This window comes from Ascaphus truei, chromosome 7 (genome assembly GCF_040206685.1).
Source record: "Ascaphus truei isolate aAscTru1 chromosome 7, aAscTru1.hap1, whole genome shotgun sequence".
NCBI lineage: Eukaryota > Metazoa > Chordata > Amphibia > Anura > Ascaphidae > Ascaphus > Ascaphus truei.
Window position 1 is genome coordinate 22603618 of NC_134489.1, and position 18551 is coordinate 22622168.

General features: G+C 47.8%; 1 protein-coding gene across 29 annotated transcripts in view; it reads right to left on the reverse strand.

Annotated features, from left to right (window-relative positions):
• Nucleotides 1–18551, reverse strand: part of LRRFIP1 (LRR binding FLII interacting protein 1) — a 101417-nt gene that overhangs the window by 64776 nt on the left and 18090 nt on the right. The gene's annotated exons all lie outside the window — the stretch shown is intronic.

Below are 18551 nucleotides of genomic sequence, written 5' to 3' on the forward strand. Positions count from 1 at the left end.
TTGTTACATATACTGCTCTGCGAGGTACAGGTGCGCACTGCTTTTTGTTACACACAATGCTCTGCGAGGTACAGGTACGCACTGCTTTTTGTTACATACACACTGCTCTGCGAGGTATACACTGCTCTGCGAGGTACAGGTGCGCACTGCTTTTTGTTACACACAATGCTCTGCGAGGTATAGGTGCGCACTGCTTTTTGTTACACACACACTGCTCTGCGAGGTACAGGTGCGCACTGCTTTTTGTTAAGTACATACACACTGCTCTGTGAGGTACAGGTGCGCACTGCTTTTTGTTACATACACACTGCTCTGCGAGGTACAGGTACGCACTGCTTTTTGTTACACACAATGCTCTGCGAGGTACAGGTGCGCACTGCTTTTTGTTACATACACACTGCTCTGCGAGGTTGAAGTACGCACTGCTTTTTGTTACATACACACTGCTCTGCGAGGTACAGGTACGCACTGCTTTTTGTTACACACAATGCTCTGCGAGGTACAGGTACGCACTGCTTTTTGTTACACACAATGCTCTGCGAGGTACAGGTACGCACTGCTTTTTGTTACACACAATGCTCTGCGAGGTACAGGTACGCACTGCTTTTTGTTACATACACACTGCTCTGCGAGGTACAGGTACGCACTGCTTTTTGTTACACACAATGCTCTGCGAGGTACAGGTGCGCACTGCTTTTTGTTACATACACACTGCTCTGCGAGGCTGAAGAACGCACTGCTTTTTGTTACATACACACTGCTCTGCGAGGTACAGGTACGCACTGCTTTTTGTTACACACAATGCTCTGCGAGGTACAGGTACGCACTGCTTTTTGTTACATACACACTGCTCTGCGAGGTACAAGTGCGCACTGCTTTTTGTTACATACACTGCTCTGCGAGGTACAGGTACGCACTGCTTTTTGTTATACACACTGCTCTGCGAGGTATAGGTGCGCACTGCTTTTTGTTAGATACACACTGCTCTGCGAGGTACAGGTGCGCACTGCTTTTTGTTATACACACTGCTCTGCGAGGTACAGGTGCGCACTGCTTTTTGTTAGATACACACTGCTCTGCGAGGTACAGGTGCGCACTGCTTTTTGTTACACACAATGCTCTGCGAGGTACAGGTGCGCACTGCTTTTTGTTACATACACACTGCTCTGCGAGGTACAGGTGCGCACTGCTTTTTGTTACATACACACTGCTCTGCGAGGTACAGGTACGCACTGCTTTTTGTTATACACACTGCTCTGCGAGGTACAGGTACGCACCGCTTTTTGTTACACACACTGCTCTGCGAGGTACAGGTGCGCACTGCTTTTTGTTACATACACACTGCTCTGCGAGGTACAGGTACGCACTGCTTTTTGTTACACACAATGCTCTGCGAGGTACAGGTACGCACTGCTTTTTGTTACATACACACTGCTCTGCGAGGTACAGGTGCGCACTGCTTTTTGTTATACACACTGCTCTGCGAGGTACAGGTGCGCACTGCTTTTTGTTAGATACACACTGCTCTGCGAGGTACAGGTAAGCACTGCTTTTTGTTACATACACACTGCTCTGTGAGGTACAGGTACGCACTGCTTTTTGTTACACACAATGCTCTGCGAGGTACAGGTGCGCACTGCTTTTTGTTACACACACTGCTCTGCGAGGTACAGGTGCGCACTGCTTTTTGTTACATACACTGCTCTGCGAGGTACAGGTGCGCACTGCTTTTTGTTACACACAATGCTCTGCGAGGTATACACTGCTCTGCGAGGTACAGGTGCGCACTGCTTTTTGTTACACACAATGCTCTGCGAGGTACAGGTGTGCACTGCTTTTTGTTACATACACTGCTCTGCGAGGTACAGGTACGCACTGCTTTTTGTTACACACAATGCTCTGCGAGGTATACACTGCTCTGCGAGGTACAGGTGCGCACTGCTTTTTGTTACACACACTGCCCTGCGAGGTACAGGTACGCACTGCTTTTTGTTACACACAATGCTCTGCGAGGTACAGGTGCGCACTGCTTTTTGTTACACACAATGCTTTGCGAGGTACAGGTGCGCACTGATTTTTGTTACATACACACTGCTCTGCGAGGTACAGGTGCGCACTGCTTTTTGTTACATACACTCCTCTGCGAGGTACAGGTGCGCACTGCTTTTTGTTATACACACTGCTCTGCGAGGTATAGGTGCGCACTGCTTTTTGTTAGATACACACTGCTCTGCGAGGTACAGGTGCGCACTGCTTTTTGTTACATATACTGCTCTGCGAGGTACAGGTGCGCACTGCTTTTTGTTACACACAATGCTCTGCGAGGTACAGGTACGCACTGCTTTTTGTTACATACACACTGCTCTGCGAGGTATACACTGCTCTGCGAGGTACAGGTGCGCACTGCTTTTTGTTACACACAATGCTCTGCGAGGTATAGGTGCGCACTGCTTTTTGTTACACACACACTGCTCTGCGAGGTACAGGTGCGCACTGCTTTTTGTTAAGTACATACACACTGCTCTGTGAGGTACAGGTGCGCACTGCTTTTTGTTACATACACACTGCTCTGCGAGGTACAGGTACGCACTGCTTTTTGTTACACACAATGCTCTGCGAGGTACAGGTGCGCACTGCTTTTTGTTACATACACACTGCTCTGCGAGGTTGAAGTACGTACTGCTTTTTGTTACATACACACTGCTCTGCGAGGTACAGGTACGCACTGCTTTTTGTTACACACACTGCTCTGCGAGGTACAGGTACGCACTGCTTTTTGTTACACACACTGCTCTGCGAGGTACAGGTGCGCACTGCTTTTTGTTACATACACTGCTCTGCGAGGTACAGGTACGCACTGCTTTTTGTTACATACACACTGCTCTGCGAGGTACAGGTGCGCACTGCTTTTTGTTACACACACACTGCTCTGCGAGGTACAGGTGCGCACTGCTTTTTGTTACACACAATGCTCTGCGAGGTACAGGTACACACTGCTTTTTGTTACACACACTGCTCTGCGAGGTACAGGTACGCACTGCTTTTTGTTACATACACACTGCTCTGCGAGGTACAGGTACGCACTGCTTTTTGTTACATACACACTGCTCTGCGAGGTACAGGTGCGCACTGCTTTTTGTTACATACACTGCTCTGCGAGGTACAGGTACGCACTGCTTTTTGTTATACACACTGCTCTGCGAGGTATAGGTGCGCACTGCTTTTTGTTAGATACACACTGCTCTGCGAGGTACAGGTGCGCACTGCTTTTTGTTATACACACTGCTCTGCGAGGTACAGGTGCGCACTGCTTTTTGTTAGATACACACTGCTCTGCGAGGTACAGGTGCGCACTGCTTTTTGTTACACACAATGCTCTGCGAGGTACAGGTGCGCACTGCTTTTTGTTACATACACACTGCTCTGCGAGGTACAGGTGCGCACTGCTTTTTGTTACATACACACTGCTCTGCGAGGTACAGGTACGCACTGCTTTTTGTTACATACACACTGCTCTGCGAGGTACAGGTACGCACTGCTTTTTATTATACACACTGCTCTGCGAGGTACAGGTTCGCACTGCTTTTTGTTACACACACTGCTCTGCGAGGTACAGGTACGCACTGCTTTTTGTTACATACACACTGCTCTGCGAGGTACAGGTACGCACTGCTTTTTGTTACATACACTCCTCTGCGAGGTACAGGTGCGCACTGCTTTTTGTTACATACACTCCTCTGCGAGGTACAGGTGCGCACTGCTTTTTGTTATACACACTGCTCTGCGAGGTATAGGTGCGCACTGCTTTTTGTTAGATACACACTGCTCTGCGAGGTACAGGTGCGCACTGCTTTTTGTTACATATACTGCTCTGCGAGGTACAGGTGCGCACTGCTTTTTGTTACATATGCTGCTCTGCGAGGTACAGGTACGCACTGCTTTTTGTTACACACAATGCTCTGCGAGGTACAGGTACGCACTGCTTTTTGTTACATACACACTGCTCTGCGAGGTATACACTGCTCTGCGAGGTACAGGTGCGCACTGCTTTTTGTTACACACAATGCTCTGCGAGGTACAGGTGCGCACTGCTTTTTGTTACATACACACTGCTCTGCGAGGTACAGGTGCGCACTGCTTTTTGTTACACACACACTGCTCTGCGAGGTACAGGTGCGCACTGCTTTTTGTTACATACACACTGCTCTGTGAGGTACAGGTACGCACTGCTTTTTGTTACACACACTGCTCTGCGAGGTACAGGTGCGCACTGCTTTTTGTTACATACACACTGCTCTGCGAGGTACAGGTACGCACTGCTTTTTGTTACACACAATGCTCTGCGAGGTACAGGTGCGCACTGCTTTTTGTTACATACACACTGCTCTGCGAGGTTGAAGTACGCACTGCTTTTTGTTACATACACACTGCTCTGCGAGGTACAGGTACGCACTGCTTTTTGTTACACACAATGCTCTGCGAGGTACAGGTACGCACTGCTTTTTGTTACATACACACTGCTCTGCGAGGTACAGGTGCGCACTGCTTTTTGTTACATACACTGCTCTGCGAGGTACAGGTACGCACTGCTTTTTGTTATACACACTGCTCTGCGAGGTATAGGTGCGCACTGCTTTTTGTTAGATACACACTGCTCTGCGAGGTACAGGTGCGCACTGCTTTTTGTTATACACACTGCTCTGCGAGGTACAGGTGCGCACTGCTTTTTGTTAGATACACACTGCTCTGCGAGGTACAGGTGCGCACTGCTTTTTGTTACACACAATGCTCTGCGAGGTACAGGTGCGCACTGCTTTTTGTTACATACACACTGCTCTGCGAGGTACAGGTGCGCACTGCTTTTTGTTACATACACACTGCTCTGCGAGGTACAGGTACGCACTGCTTTTTGTTACATACACACTGCTCTGCGAGGTACAGGTACGCACTGCTTTTTATTATACACACTGCTCTGCGAGGTACATGTTCGCACTGCTTTTTGTTACACACACTGCTCTGCGAGGTACAGGTACGCACTGCTTTTTGTTACATACACACTGCTCTGCGAGGTACAGGTGCGCACTGCTTTTTGTTACATACACTCCTCTGCGAGGTACAGGTGCGCACTGCTTTTTGTTAAACACACTGCTCTGCGAGGTACAGGTGCGCACTGCTTTTTGTTACACACAATGCTCTGCGAGGTACAGGTACACACTGCTTTTTGTTACACACACTGCTCTGCGAGGTACAGGTACGCACTGCTTTTTGTTACATACACACTGCTCTGCGAGGTACAGGTACGCACTGCTTTTTGTTACATACACACTGCTCTGCGAGGTACAGGTGCGCACTGCTTTTTGTTACATACACTGCTCTGCGAGGTACAGGTACGCACTGCTTTTTGTTATACACACTGCTCTGCGAGGTATAGGTGCGCACTGCTTTTTGTTAGATACACACTGCTCTGCGAGGTACAGGTGCGCACTGCTTTTTGTTATACACACTGCTCTGCGAGGTACAGGTGCGCACTGCTTTTTGTTAGATACACACTGCTCTGCGAGGTACAGGTGCGCACTGCTTTTTGTTACACACAATGCTCTGCGAGGTACAGGTGCGCACTGCTTTTTGTTACATACACACTGCTCTGCGAGGTACAGGTGCGCACTGCTTTTTGTTACATACACACTGCTCTGCGAGGTACAGGTACGCACTGCTTTTTGTTACATACACACTGCTCTGCGAGGTACAGGTACGCACTGCTTTTTATTATACACACTGCTCTGCGAGGTACAGGTTCGCACTGCTTTTTGTTACACACACTGCTCTGCGAGGTACAGGTACGCACTGCTTTTTGTTACATACACACTGCTCTGCGAGGTACAGGTACGCACTGCTTTTTGTTACATACACTCCTCTGCGAGGTACAGGTGCGCACTGCTTTTTGTTACATACACTCCTCTGCGAGGTACAGGTGCGCACTGCTTTTTGTTATACACACTGCTCTGCGAGGTATAGGTGCGCACTGCTTTTTGTTAGATACACACTGCTCTGCGAGGTACAGGTGCGCACTGCTTTTTGTTACATATACTGCTCTGCGAGGTACAGGTGCGCACTGCTTTTTGTTACATATGCTGCTCTGCGAGGTACAGGTACGCACTGCTTTTTGTTACACACAATGCTCTGCGAGGTACAGGTACGCACTGCTTTTTGTTACATACACACTGCTCTGCGAGGTATACACTGCTCTGCGAGGTACAGGTGCGCACTGCTTTTTGTTACACACAATGCTCTGCGAGGTACAGGTGCGCACTGCTTTTTGTTACATACACACTGCTCTGCGAGGTACAGGTGCGCACTGCTTTTTGTTACACACACACTGCTCTGCGAGGTACAGGTGCGCACTGCTTTTTGTTACATACACACTGCTCTGTGAGGTACAGGTACGCACTGCTTTTTGTTACACACACTGCTCTGCGAGGTACAGGTGCGCACTGCTTTTTGTTACATACACACTGCTCTGCGAGGTACAGGTACGCACTGCTTTTTGTTACACACAATGCTCTGCGAGGTACAGGTGCGCACTGCTTTTTGTTACATACACACTGCTCTGCGAGGTTGAAGTACGCACTGCTTTTTGTTACATACACACTGCTCTGCGAGGTACAGGTACGCACTGCTTTTTGTTACACACAATGCTCTGCGAGGTACAGGTACGCACTGCTTTTTGTTACATACACACTGCTCTGCGAGGTACAGGTGCGCACTGCTTTTTGTTACATACACTGCTCTGCGAGGTACAGGTACGCACTGCTTTTTGTTACATACACACTGCTCTGCGAGGTACAGGTGCGCACTGCTTTTTGTTAGATACACACTGCTCTGCGAGGTACAGGTGCGCACTGCTTTTTGTTACACACAATGCTCTGCGAGGTACAGGTGCGCACTGCTTTTTGTTACATACACACTGCTCTGCGAGGTACAGGTGCGCACTGCTTTTTGTTACATACACACTGCTCTGCGAGGTACAGGTACGCACTGCTTTTTGTTACATACACACTGCTCTGCGAGGTACAGGTACGCACTGCTTTTTATTATACACACTGCTCTGCGAGGTACATGTTCGCACTGCTTTTTGTTACACACACTGCTCTGCGAGGTACAGGTACGCACTGCTTTTTGTTACATACACACTGCTCTGCGAGGTACAGGTGCGCACTGCTTTTTGTTACATACACTCCTCTGCGAGGTACAGGTGCGCACTGCTTTTTGTTAAACACACTGCTCTGCGAGGTACAGGTGCGCACTGCTTTTTGTTACATATACTGCTCTGCGAGGTACAGGTGCGCACTGCTTTTTGTTACACACAATGCTCTGCGAGGTACAGGTACGCACTGCTTTTTGTTACATACACACTGCTCTGCGAGGTATACACTGCTCTGCGAGGTACAGGTGCGCATTGCTTTTTGTTACACACAATGCTCTGCGAGGTACAGGTGCGCACTGCTTTTTGTTACATACACACTGCTCTGCGAGGTACAGGTGCGCACTGCTTTTTGTTACACACACTGCTCTGCGAGGTACAGGTGCGCACTGCTTTTTGTTACATACACACTGCTCTGTGAGGTACAGGTACGCACTGCTTTTTGTTACACACACTGCTCTGCGAGGTACAGGTGCGCACTGCTTTTTGTTACATACACACTGCTCTGCGAGGTACAGGTACGCACTGCTTTTTGTTACACACAATGCTCTGCGAGGTACAGGTGCGCACTGCTTTTTGTTACATACACACTGCTCTGCGAGGTTGAAGTACGCACTGCTTTTTGTTACATACACACTGCTCTGCGAGGTACAGGTACGCACTGCTTTTTGTTACACACAATGCTCTGCGAGGTACAGGTACGCACTGCTTTTTGTTACACACAATGCTCTGCGAGGTACAGGTACGCACTGCTTTTTGTTACATATACACTGCTCTGCGAGGTACAGGTACGCACTGCTTTTTGTTACACACACTGCTCTGCGAGGTACAGGTGCGCACTGCTTTTTGTTACATACACTGCTCTGCGAGGTACAGGTACGCACTGCTTTTTGTTACATACACACTGCTCTGCGAGGTACAGGTGCGCACTGCTTTTTGTTACATACACACTGCTCTGCGAGGTACAGTTACGCACTGCTTTTTGTTACACACAATGCTCTGCGAGGTACAGGTACGCACTGCTTTTTGTTACATACACACTGCTCTGCGAGGTACAGGTACGCACTGCTTTTTGTTATACACAATGCTCTGCGAGGTACAGGTACGCACTGCTTTTTGTTACATACACACTGCTCTGCGAGGTACAGGTGCGCACTGCTTTTTGTTACATACACTGCTCTGCGAGGTACAGGTGCGCACTGCTTTTTGTTATACACACTGCTCTGCGAGGTATAGGTGCGCACTGCTTTTTGTTAGATACACACTGCTCTGCGAGGTACAGGTGTGCACTGCTTTTTGTTACATACACTGCTCTGCGAGGTACAGATGCGCACTGCTTTTTGTTACACACAATGCTCTGCGAGGTACAGGTACGCACTGCTTTTTGTTACATACACACTGCTCTGCGAGGTATACACTGCTCTGCGAGGTACAGGTGCGCACTGCTTTTTGTTACACACAATGCTCTGCGAGGTACAGGTGCGCACTGCTTTTTGTTACATACACACTGCACTGCGAGGTACAGGTGCGCACTGCTTTTTGTTACATACACACTGTTCTGCGAGGTACAGGTACGCACTGCTTTTTGTTACACACACTGCTCTGCGAGGTACAGGTGCGCACTGCTTTTTGTTACATACACACTGCTCTGCGAGGTACAGGAACGCACTGCTTTTTGTTACACACAATGCTCTGCGAGGTACAGGTGCGCACTGCTTTTTGTTACATACACACTGCTCTGCGAGGTACAGGTACGCACTGCTTTTTGTTACATACACACTGCTCTGCGAGGTACAGGTACGCACTGCTTTTTGTTACACACAATGCTCTGCGAGGTACAGGTACGCACTGCTTTTTGTTACACACAATGCTCTGCGAGGTACAGGTACGCACTGCTTTTTGTTACATATACACTGCTCTGCGAGGTACAGGTACGCACTGCTTTTTGTTACACACACTGCTCTGCGAGGTACAGGTGCGCACTGCTTTTTGTTACATACACTGCTCTGCGAGGTACAGGTACGCACTGCTTTTTGTTACATACACACTGCTCTGCGAGGTACAGGTGCGCACTGCTTTTTGTTACATACACACTGCTCTGCGAGGTACTGTACAGGTAAGCACTGCTTTTTGTTACACACAATGCTCTGCGAGGTACAGGTACGCACTGCTTTTTGTTACATACACACTGCTCTGTGAGGTACAGGTACGCACTGCTTTTTGTTACATACACACTGCTCTGCGAGGTACAGGTACGCACTGCTTTTTGTTACATACACAGCTCTGCGAGGTACAGGTACGCACTGCTTTTTGTTACATACAAACTGCTCTGCGAGGTACAGGTACACACTGCTTTTTGTTAGATACACACTGCTCTGCGAGGTACAGGTACGCACTGCTTTTTGTTACACACACTGCTCTGCGAGGTACAGGTACGAACTGCTTTTTGTTACACACAATGCTCTGCGAGGTACAGGTACGAACTGCTTTTTTTACATACACTGCTCTGCGAGGTACAGGTACGCACTGCTTTTTGTTACATACACTGCTCTGCGAGGTACAGGTACGCACTGCTTTTTGTTACACACACTGCTCTGCGAGGTACAGGTACGCACTGCTTTTTGTTACACACACTGCTCTGCGAGGTACAGGTACGCAATGCTTTTTGTTACACACAATGCTCTGCGAGGTACAGGTACGAACTGCTTTTTGATACATACACTGCTCTGCGAGGTACAGGTACGCACTGCTTTTTGTTACATACACACTGCTCTGCGAGGTACAGGTACGCACTGCTTTTTGTTACACACACTGCTCTGCGAGGTACAGGTACGCACTGCTTTTTGTTACATACACACTGCTCTGCGAGGTACAGGTGCGCACTGCTTTTTGTTACACACACTGCTCTGCGAGGTACAGGTGCGCACTGCTTTTTGTTACATACACTGCTCTGCGAGGTACAGGTACGCACTGCTTTTTGTTACACACACTGCTCTGCGAGGTACAGGTACGCACTGCTTTTTGTTAGATACACACTGCTCTGCGAGGTACAGGTACGCAATGCTTTTTGTTACACACAATGCTCTGCGAGGTACAGGTACGCACTGCTTTTTGTTACACACAATGCTCTGCGAGGTACAGGTGCGCACTGCTTTTTGTTACATACACACTGCTCTGCGAGGTACAGGTACGCACTGCTTTTTGTTACACACACACTGCTCTGCGAGGTACAGGTACGAACTGCTTTTTGTTACATACACACTGCTCTGCGAGGTACAGGTACGCACTGCTTTTTGTTATACACACTGCTCTGCGAGGTACAGGTACGCACTGCTTTTTGTTAGATACACACTGCTCTGCGAGGTATACACTGCCCTGCGAGGAATAGGTACGCACTGCTTTTTGTTACACACACTGCTCTGCGAGGTACAGGTACGCACTGCTTTTTGTTACATACACACTGCTCTGCGAGGTACAGGTACGAACTGCTTTTTGTTACACACACTGCTCTGCGAGGTACAGGTACGCACTGCTTTTTGTTACATACACACTGCTCTGCGAGGTACAGGTACGCACTGCTTTTTGTTACACACACTGCTCTGCGAGGTACAGGTACGCACTGCTTTTTGTTACATACACACTGCTCTGCGAGGTACAGGTACGCACTGCTTTTTGTTACACACAATGCTCTGCGAGGTACAGGTACGCACTGCTTTTTGTTACATACACACTGCTCTGCGAGGTACAGGTACGCACTGCTTTTTGTTAAACACACTGCTCTGCGAGGTACAGGTACGCACTGCTTTTTGTTACATACACACTGCTTTTTGTTACATACACACTGCTCTGCGAGGTACAGGTAAGCACTGCTTTTTGTTACACACATTGCTCTGCGAGGTACAGGTATGCACTGCTTTTTGTTACATACACACTGCTCTGCGAGGTATATACTGCCCTGCGAGGTACAGGTACGCACTGCTTTTTGTTACACACACTGCTCTGCGAGGTACAGGTACGAACTGCTTTTTGTTACACACACAGCTCTGCGAGGTACAGGTACGAACTGCTTTTTGTTACATACACACTGCTCTGCGAGGTACAGGTACGCACTGCTTTTTGTTACATACACTGCTCTGCGAGGTACAGGTACGCACTGCTTTTTGTTACACACACTGCTCTGCGAGGTACAGGTACGCACTGCTTTTTGTTACATACACACTGCTCTGCGAGGTACAGGTACGCACTGCTTTTTGTTACACACACTACTCTGCGAGGTACAGGTACGCACTGCTTTTTGTGACATACACTGCTCTGCGAGGTACAGGTACGCACTGCTTTTTGTTACACACACTGCTCTGCGAGGTACAGGTACGCACTGCTTTTTGTTACATACACTGCTCTGCGAGGTACAGGTACGCACTGCTTTTTGTTACACACACTGCTCTGCGAGGTACAGGTAAGCACTGCTTTTTGTTACACACACTGCTCTGCGAGGTACAGGTAAGCTCTGCTTTTTGTTACACACACTGCTCTGCGAGGTACAGGTACGCACTGCTTTTTGTTACATACACTGCTCTGCGAGGTACAGGTACGCACTGCTTTTTGTTACACACACTGCTCTGCGAGGTACAGGTACGCACTGCTTTTTGTTACACACACTGCTCTGCGAGGTACAGGTACGCACTGCTTTTTGTTACACACACTGCTCTGCGAGGTACAGGTACGCACTGCTTTTTGTTCGGTACACACTGCTTTTTGTTACATACGCACTGTTCTCTGTAGATACATATTTCTCACACATTTCCCTGCAGTATATCAGAACGCCAGGCGCCTCTTGGAGCTCAGTCTATATATAAACCAGTCCTGAGCTGGGCAGAGGGTGGCGAGTGACGCCCTGTTGAACCACCCAACCTCCCGGGGCTATTTTTATATTTGCCATTTTTTTAGCTGCCTGGAAAACTGGAGAGGGAGGAGAGAAAAGTAGCGTGTGTGTGGGAGTCCCAATGGCAGACAGTGCAGGGGCAATAAAGGATCAACTGCCCTGTGCCCCACATACAGTATACAGGGTGGTGCCCTTTACCTTACTGTAGTACACAGGGGTCTCAGCGTGGTTAAATTGATTGATTAACCACAATGTGTTCCTAACACTGATACATTTAGTCTGCTGCCCATTGCTTGAGGCCTGAAGCACACTGCCCCTGTGCCCTGCCCTGCAAAGCATTGCTGGCACATCTAGCATTGAAGGGCTGAATAATGTCTCGTATTAAGAATGAGATATATTAGGAATGAGTTATATTGCTGAGTGCTATTTACTACAAGGTTCCCTGCGCCTCAAAAAGAGAGAGAGAGCGCGATCTTTGTACGCAACATCCTATCCTTAAAGCAGTAATCCCGGATACGTGTGTGTGTGTGTGCATTGTGTATATGTATATGTCGCAAGATTGGCCTGGGGCAGGGAAAGGCAGTTGCCCTAGGGCAGTTATTCCTCTGACGCGGCATTGTGGTGACATCATTACGCTGCAGGAGGAGGGCCGCACTATAAAGAATCACCCAGGCCAGCGGGGTAAGTACTCTATACGTACAGGAGGGCAACCTTGGGTCGTGTGTGTGTGTGTGTGTGTGTGCACTGTAGGTATATGTGTGTGTGTGTGTGCACTGTAGGTATATGTATATATCTGTGTGCACTGTAGGTATATGTATATATCTGTGCACTGTAGGTATGTGTATATATCTGTGCACTGTAGGTATATGTATATATCTGTGTGCACTGTAGGTATATGTATATATCTGTGCACTGTAGGTATGTGTATATATCTGTGTGCACTGTAGGTATATGTATATATCTGTGTGCACTGTAGGTATATGTATATATCTGTGTGCACTGTAGGTATATGTATATATCTGTGCACTGTAGGTATGTGTATATATCTGTGTGCACTGTAGGTATATGTATATATCTGTGTGCACTGTAGGTATATGTATATATCTGTGCACTGTAGGTATGTGTATATATCTGTGTGCACTGTAGGTATATGTATATATCTGTGTGCACTGTAGGTATGTGTATATATCTGTGCACTGTAGGTATGTGTATATATCTGTGTGCACTGTAGGTATGTGTATATATCTGTGTGCACTGTAGGTATGTGTATATATCTGTGCGCACTGTAGGTATGTGTATATATCTGTGCGCACTGTAGGTATATGTATATATCTGTGCGCACTGTAGGTATATGTATATATCTGTGCGCACTGTAGGTATATGTATATATCTGTGCGCACTGTAGGTATATGTATATATCTGTGCGCACTGTAGGTATATGTATATATCTGTGAGCACTGTAGGTATGTGTATATATCTGTGCGCACTGTAGGTATGTGTATATATCTGTGCACTGTAGGTATGTGTATATATCTGTGTGCACTGTAGGTATGTGTATATATCTGTGCACTGTAGGTATGTGTATATATCTGTGTGCACTGTAGGTATGTGTATATATCTGTGCACTGTAGGTATGTGTATATATCTGTGTGCACTGTAGGTATGTGTATATATCTGTGCACTGTAGGTATGTGTATATATCTGTGTGCACTGTAGGTATGTGTATATATCTGTGTGCACTGTAGGTATGTGTATATATCTGTGTGCACTGTAGGTATGTGTATATATCTGTGCACTGTAGGTATGTGTATATATCTGTGCGCACTGTAGGTATGTGTATATATCTGTGCGCACTGTAGGTATGTGTATATATCTGTGCGCACTGTAGGTATGTGTATATATCTGTGCGCACTGTAGGTATGTGTATATATCTGTGCGCACTGTAGGTATGTGTATATATCTGTGCGCACTGTAGGTATATGTATATATCTGTGCGCACTGTAGGTATGTGTATATATCTGTGCGCACTGTAGGTATATGTATATATCTGTGCGCACTGTAGGTATGTGTATATATCTGTGCGCACTGTAGGTATATGTATATATCTGTGCGCACTGTAGGTATATGTATATATCTGTGCGCACTGTAGGTATATGTATATATCTGTGCGCACTGTAGGTATATGTATATATCTGTGCGTACTGTAGGTATATGTATATATCTGTGCGCACTGTAGGTATATGTATATATATGATGTCACAGGGGCGTTTCCCTAGCTGCAGCTCATGATGTCATGCCCGTGACTGACTATATAAGGGCAGGTTAGAAGCTGCATATAAACATTACGCGGCTCCCAGTCCGGCTGCAAGGGAGAGATTACGACGCTGGCACCGATTTACGGAGCATTAACCCCTGCACTGCCGGGGGATCCGCTGAGCATTAACCACTGCACTGCCGGGGGAACCGCTGAGCATTAACCCCTGCACTGCCGGTGAGATCTGCTGAGCATTAACCCCTGCACTGCCGGTGAGATCTGCTGAGCATTAACCCCTGCACTGCCGGGGAGGCCCGCTGAGCATTAACCCCTGCACTGCCGGGGGGGGCCCCGCTGAGCATTAACCCCTGCACTGCTGGGGAGGCCCGCTGAGCATTAACCCCTGCACTGCCGGGGAGGCCCGCTGAGCATTAACCCCTGCACTGCCGGGGAGATCCGCTGAGCATTAACCCCTGCACTGCCGGGGAGGTCCGCTGAGCATTAACCCCTGCACTGCCGGGGAGCTCCGCTGAGCATTAACACCTGCACTGCCGGGGAGAACTGCTGATCATTAACCCCTGCACTGCCGGGGAGATCCGCTGAGCATTAACCCCTGCACTGCCGGGGAGATCCGCTGAGCATTAACCCCTGCACTGCCGGGGAGATCCGCTGAGCATTAACCCATGCACTGCCGGGGAGATCCGCCGAGCATTAACCCCTGCACTGCCAGGGAGATCCACCGAGCATTAACCCCTGCACTGCCAGGGAGATCTGCAGATGATTAACCCCTTGATTGCCAGAGCTCTTTAAAGTGGTGTGATGACCAGGTATATGAACACAGCAGTCTGCTCATAGGAGGGCCACCCAAACATTAACAAGAGGGTGGTTACAGACACAGCTCCCCCCCTGACGTTGTGTTAATAGTTAATAGTCACATTTGATTTGCTATGTCAATGTGGGATAGAGGAGCTTCCAAGCAAGGCAGCACAATAACACGTGCAATGTACTGTATACACATATTATATTACCACTATGTGTATTTAAGGTTTTATTTGTATATACTTAGAGTATATACACACAGTAGGCGTGTTACAAACCCCCTCTTCCCAACCCACTGATCATTATCAGGTAAGTCAGGGGTGCTCAACTCCAGTCCTCAACAGGTCAGGTTTTCAGGATAGCCCTGCTTCAGCACAGGTAGCTCAGTCTTTGGCCGAGTCCATAGAAGGACAGGCCGTGCTGAGCCGTGTGGATGCTCCGCGCTGAGCCCCTGCATCCTCAATGAGGATGTCTTTAGAGGGAGCTCACGCGAGCGTCCGCAGGCGTGCTGAGGCGCTGAAGTTTTCAGCCGAGCGCCAAGCTGTTTTTCAGCGCGCTGTCGGCTGAAAACAGCCAATCAGCGCGGAGCTGCGTCAACGTCACGGCGCTGTGACGTCGATGTCAGTGCATCGCGGGCGATTGGCCCAGCGACGTCACTGCCCCGCCTCCGATCGCGCCCGCTGGCTCGCCTGCATGGGCATGAAATCGCCCAGATTTCAGCAGGCGAGCCTCAGCGTCAGCGCGGCTCCGAACTGCTCCCCCCTCTATGGCCCGGGCCTTTGACTGAGCCTCTGATTGGCTCACCTCAGCTGAAGCTGGGATATCCTGAAAACCTGACCTGTTTGGGGGGCTTAAGGACTGGAGTTAAGCGCCCCTGAAATAAGTCATCATTCTCCCAGCTGCTTTAATTAGCTGAAGCTTCAGCCACACATAGGAATAGTTACAGTAGGTAGAGCTGAATGTAATAGGTGCAGTTTGAGGGTATGGTCTGTGGAGGGTGTTCCTTGTTATATGCAGGTTTTTTAAGAGCGTCCCCAAAAAAGTCTTGTGTGTGTATATTTCTCTGTGTTTTTTGAATGTCACTAAATGCATGATTGTGTCTAATTGTCAGTTTGTGTGTCTGCCTGCACTAACTGAGTATAGAAAGGTTGATGGGTCGGTTAGACCGCCACTCCTGGAAAAATGTGGAAACTCACCAGCCAAAGTAGAATTAAAAAAGATTTATTGATCTACATAAAAAACAAGAAAAACTCTCATCCCACGCGTTTCACGCCCCTGTGGCGCTTTCTCACGGATAAACTGTGTATATTTGTGTATGTGATAGAGTTGCACTCAGTATATGTGTGTGTGTGTATATTTGTAATGTGTGCATTGGTGACTGAGCTGCAATGTGTGTGTTATTGTGTGGGTGTGTTTGTGTCTATGACAGAGCTGCACTGTGTGAGTGTGTGTGTGTGTGTGTGTGTGTGTGTAATGTGTACATCTGTGACAGAGCTGCTCTTTGTGTGTGTGTGTGTGTGTGTATACAGTATGTTTAATGTATGCAGTGACAGTGCTACACTCAGTGTGTGTGTGTATAATATGTGTAATGTGTGCATCTGTGACAGAGCTGCACTCAGTGTATGTGTAATGTGTACATCTGTGACAGAGCTGTACTCAGTGTGTGTGTATATATGTTTAATGTATGCATTTGTGACAGAGCTGCACTTAGTGTGTGTGTGTTGCAGTCAGTATGTGTGTGTGTCACTGTGTGTGTCAGAGCTGCACTCAGTGTGTATGTGTGTTTGTTTGTGTGTTGCAGTCAGTATGTGTATGTGTATGTGTCTCAGAGCGGCACTCAGTGTATGTGTGTGTGTGTGTCAGAGCTGCACTCAGTCCTATGTGTGACTCTCTCTCGCCCTCTGCTGGCAGTGTGCATTCACGCCTGCTCCCTTGTTTGTGCATCACTGACAATAATCTTCACACATCAACACCCCGGAGAGTTTAGGAATGTAAAAGGGAGAAGTGTGTGAAACTGCTACGTGTGTGTCCTGGTGCTCTTGCCTGCGGGTTTACAGTTATGTGTGTCTACATGCACATAACTGAGTATGTATATGACTGTGCATTTGTACTCATGGCAAAATATATGTGTGTATATTGCTGGGCTGTATGTGTGTGCATGTACACAGTTACACACATGGGTATGGTTGTACAGTACGTGTCTGTGTGCACTTGGCCTCCTCCCTGTCTGGGGTTGGCACAGAATATAAGGACTCAGGCCCTTCCCTTTGTTAATAACAGCACACTCTGGGTCTCAGGGGGGTTTGTAGGAAATAGAATGATGTGAACATCCTGCTGCACAGGGAGTACTGAGCTGAATTGGAGAGCTATGTGTATCTGGGGAGGAGAAGCAGGGTCCTTCCCAAAACAACAGTGACTCAGGAGATGATATTCCATCTATAATAATTTCCTTGCCCTATGAAGTCCTAGAGGTAACGGCTCTGTGAACCAAACCCTTTCTGATGGGGATGGTTGGGGGACGCAGACTCCGCCAGGCAACCTGAGCTTTATCATGACATCAGGAGTGAAACTGCCAACTCATGACATCAGTCAGTCATGATAGGTGGACCTGCCACAAAGGCCAGTGATCGAGTTACTGATTCAATCTGAGGTTACCAGCTGTCACGGCTATAAACGGTGTTCCAGGTGCCCGGCTAATAGCTTCTCACGGGCGGTGTAGAGTTGTTGGGAGTCTGTATCTCTGATCCCAGCAGTTAAAACTTCACTATGCCATTTACAAACATTCTTCCTAAATGTTCCCCTTGTTTGGGGAGGAGGGCAGGGTTGTTACTCTGTCTGAAATATAAACATGCTACATTATAAAACTACACTGAGTATATCTGTTTCTCTATTTCTATCTCCCTCTTACCTACACACATAAATTATCAGTAAAGGGTCAAAGACGTTAGTTCACTAGTCTTAGAGGTCTACTGTACTTACTAAATTCTGAAATCATGAATTAAGTAATAATCCCCTCAGAACAGGGCATTACTGGCCAATAATGCCCTGGCTGGAAGAGTTGAAGGCCTGAGGCGAAGCCGAGGGACTTTAACCCAGCCAGGGCATTATTGGCCAGTAATGCCCTGTTCTGAGGGGATTATTTATTTATTTGTAAAAAAGTTTTACCAGGAAGTAATACATTGAGAGATACCTCTCGTTTTCAAGTATGTCCTGGGCACAGAGTTATAAAAAAAATACATGGTTACATTAAAAGAACAGGGTTATACAGGGAATTCACAGACATTTCATGGACAGATAAGAGTTGGAAAATTGGGTACAGGGGATAAAGGGTTTGTGAGTTTCAGATTGAAATAGAGCAGCTTTAACATCACTTTAGCATCACCAAACATCAGCGA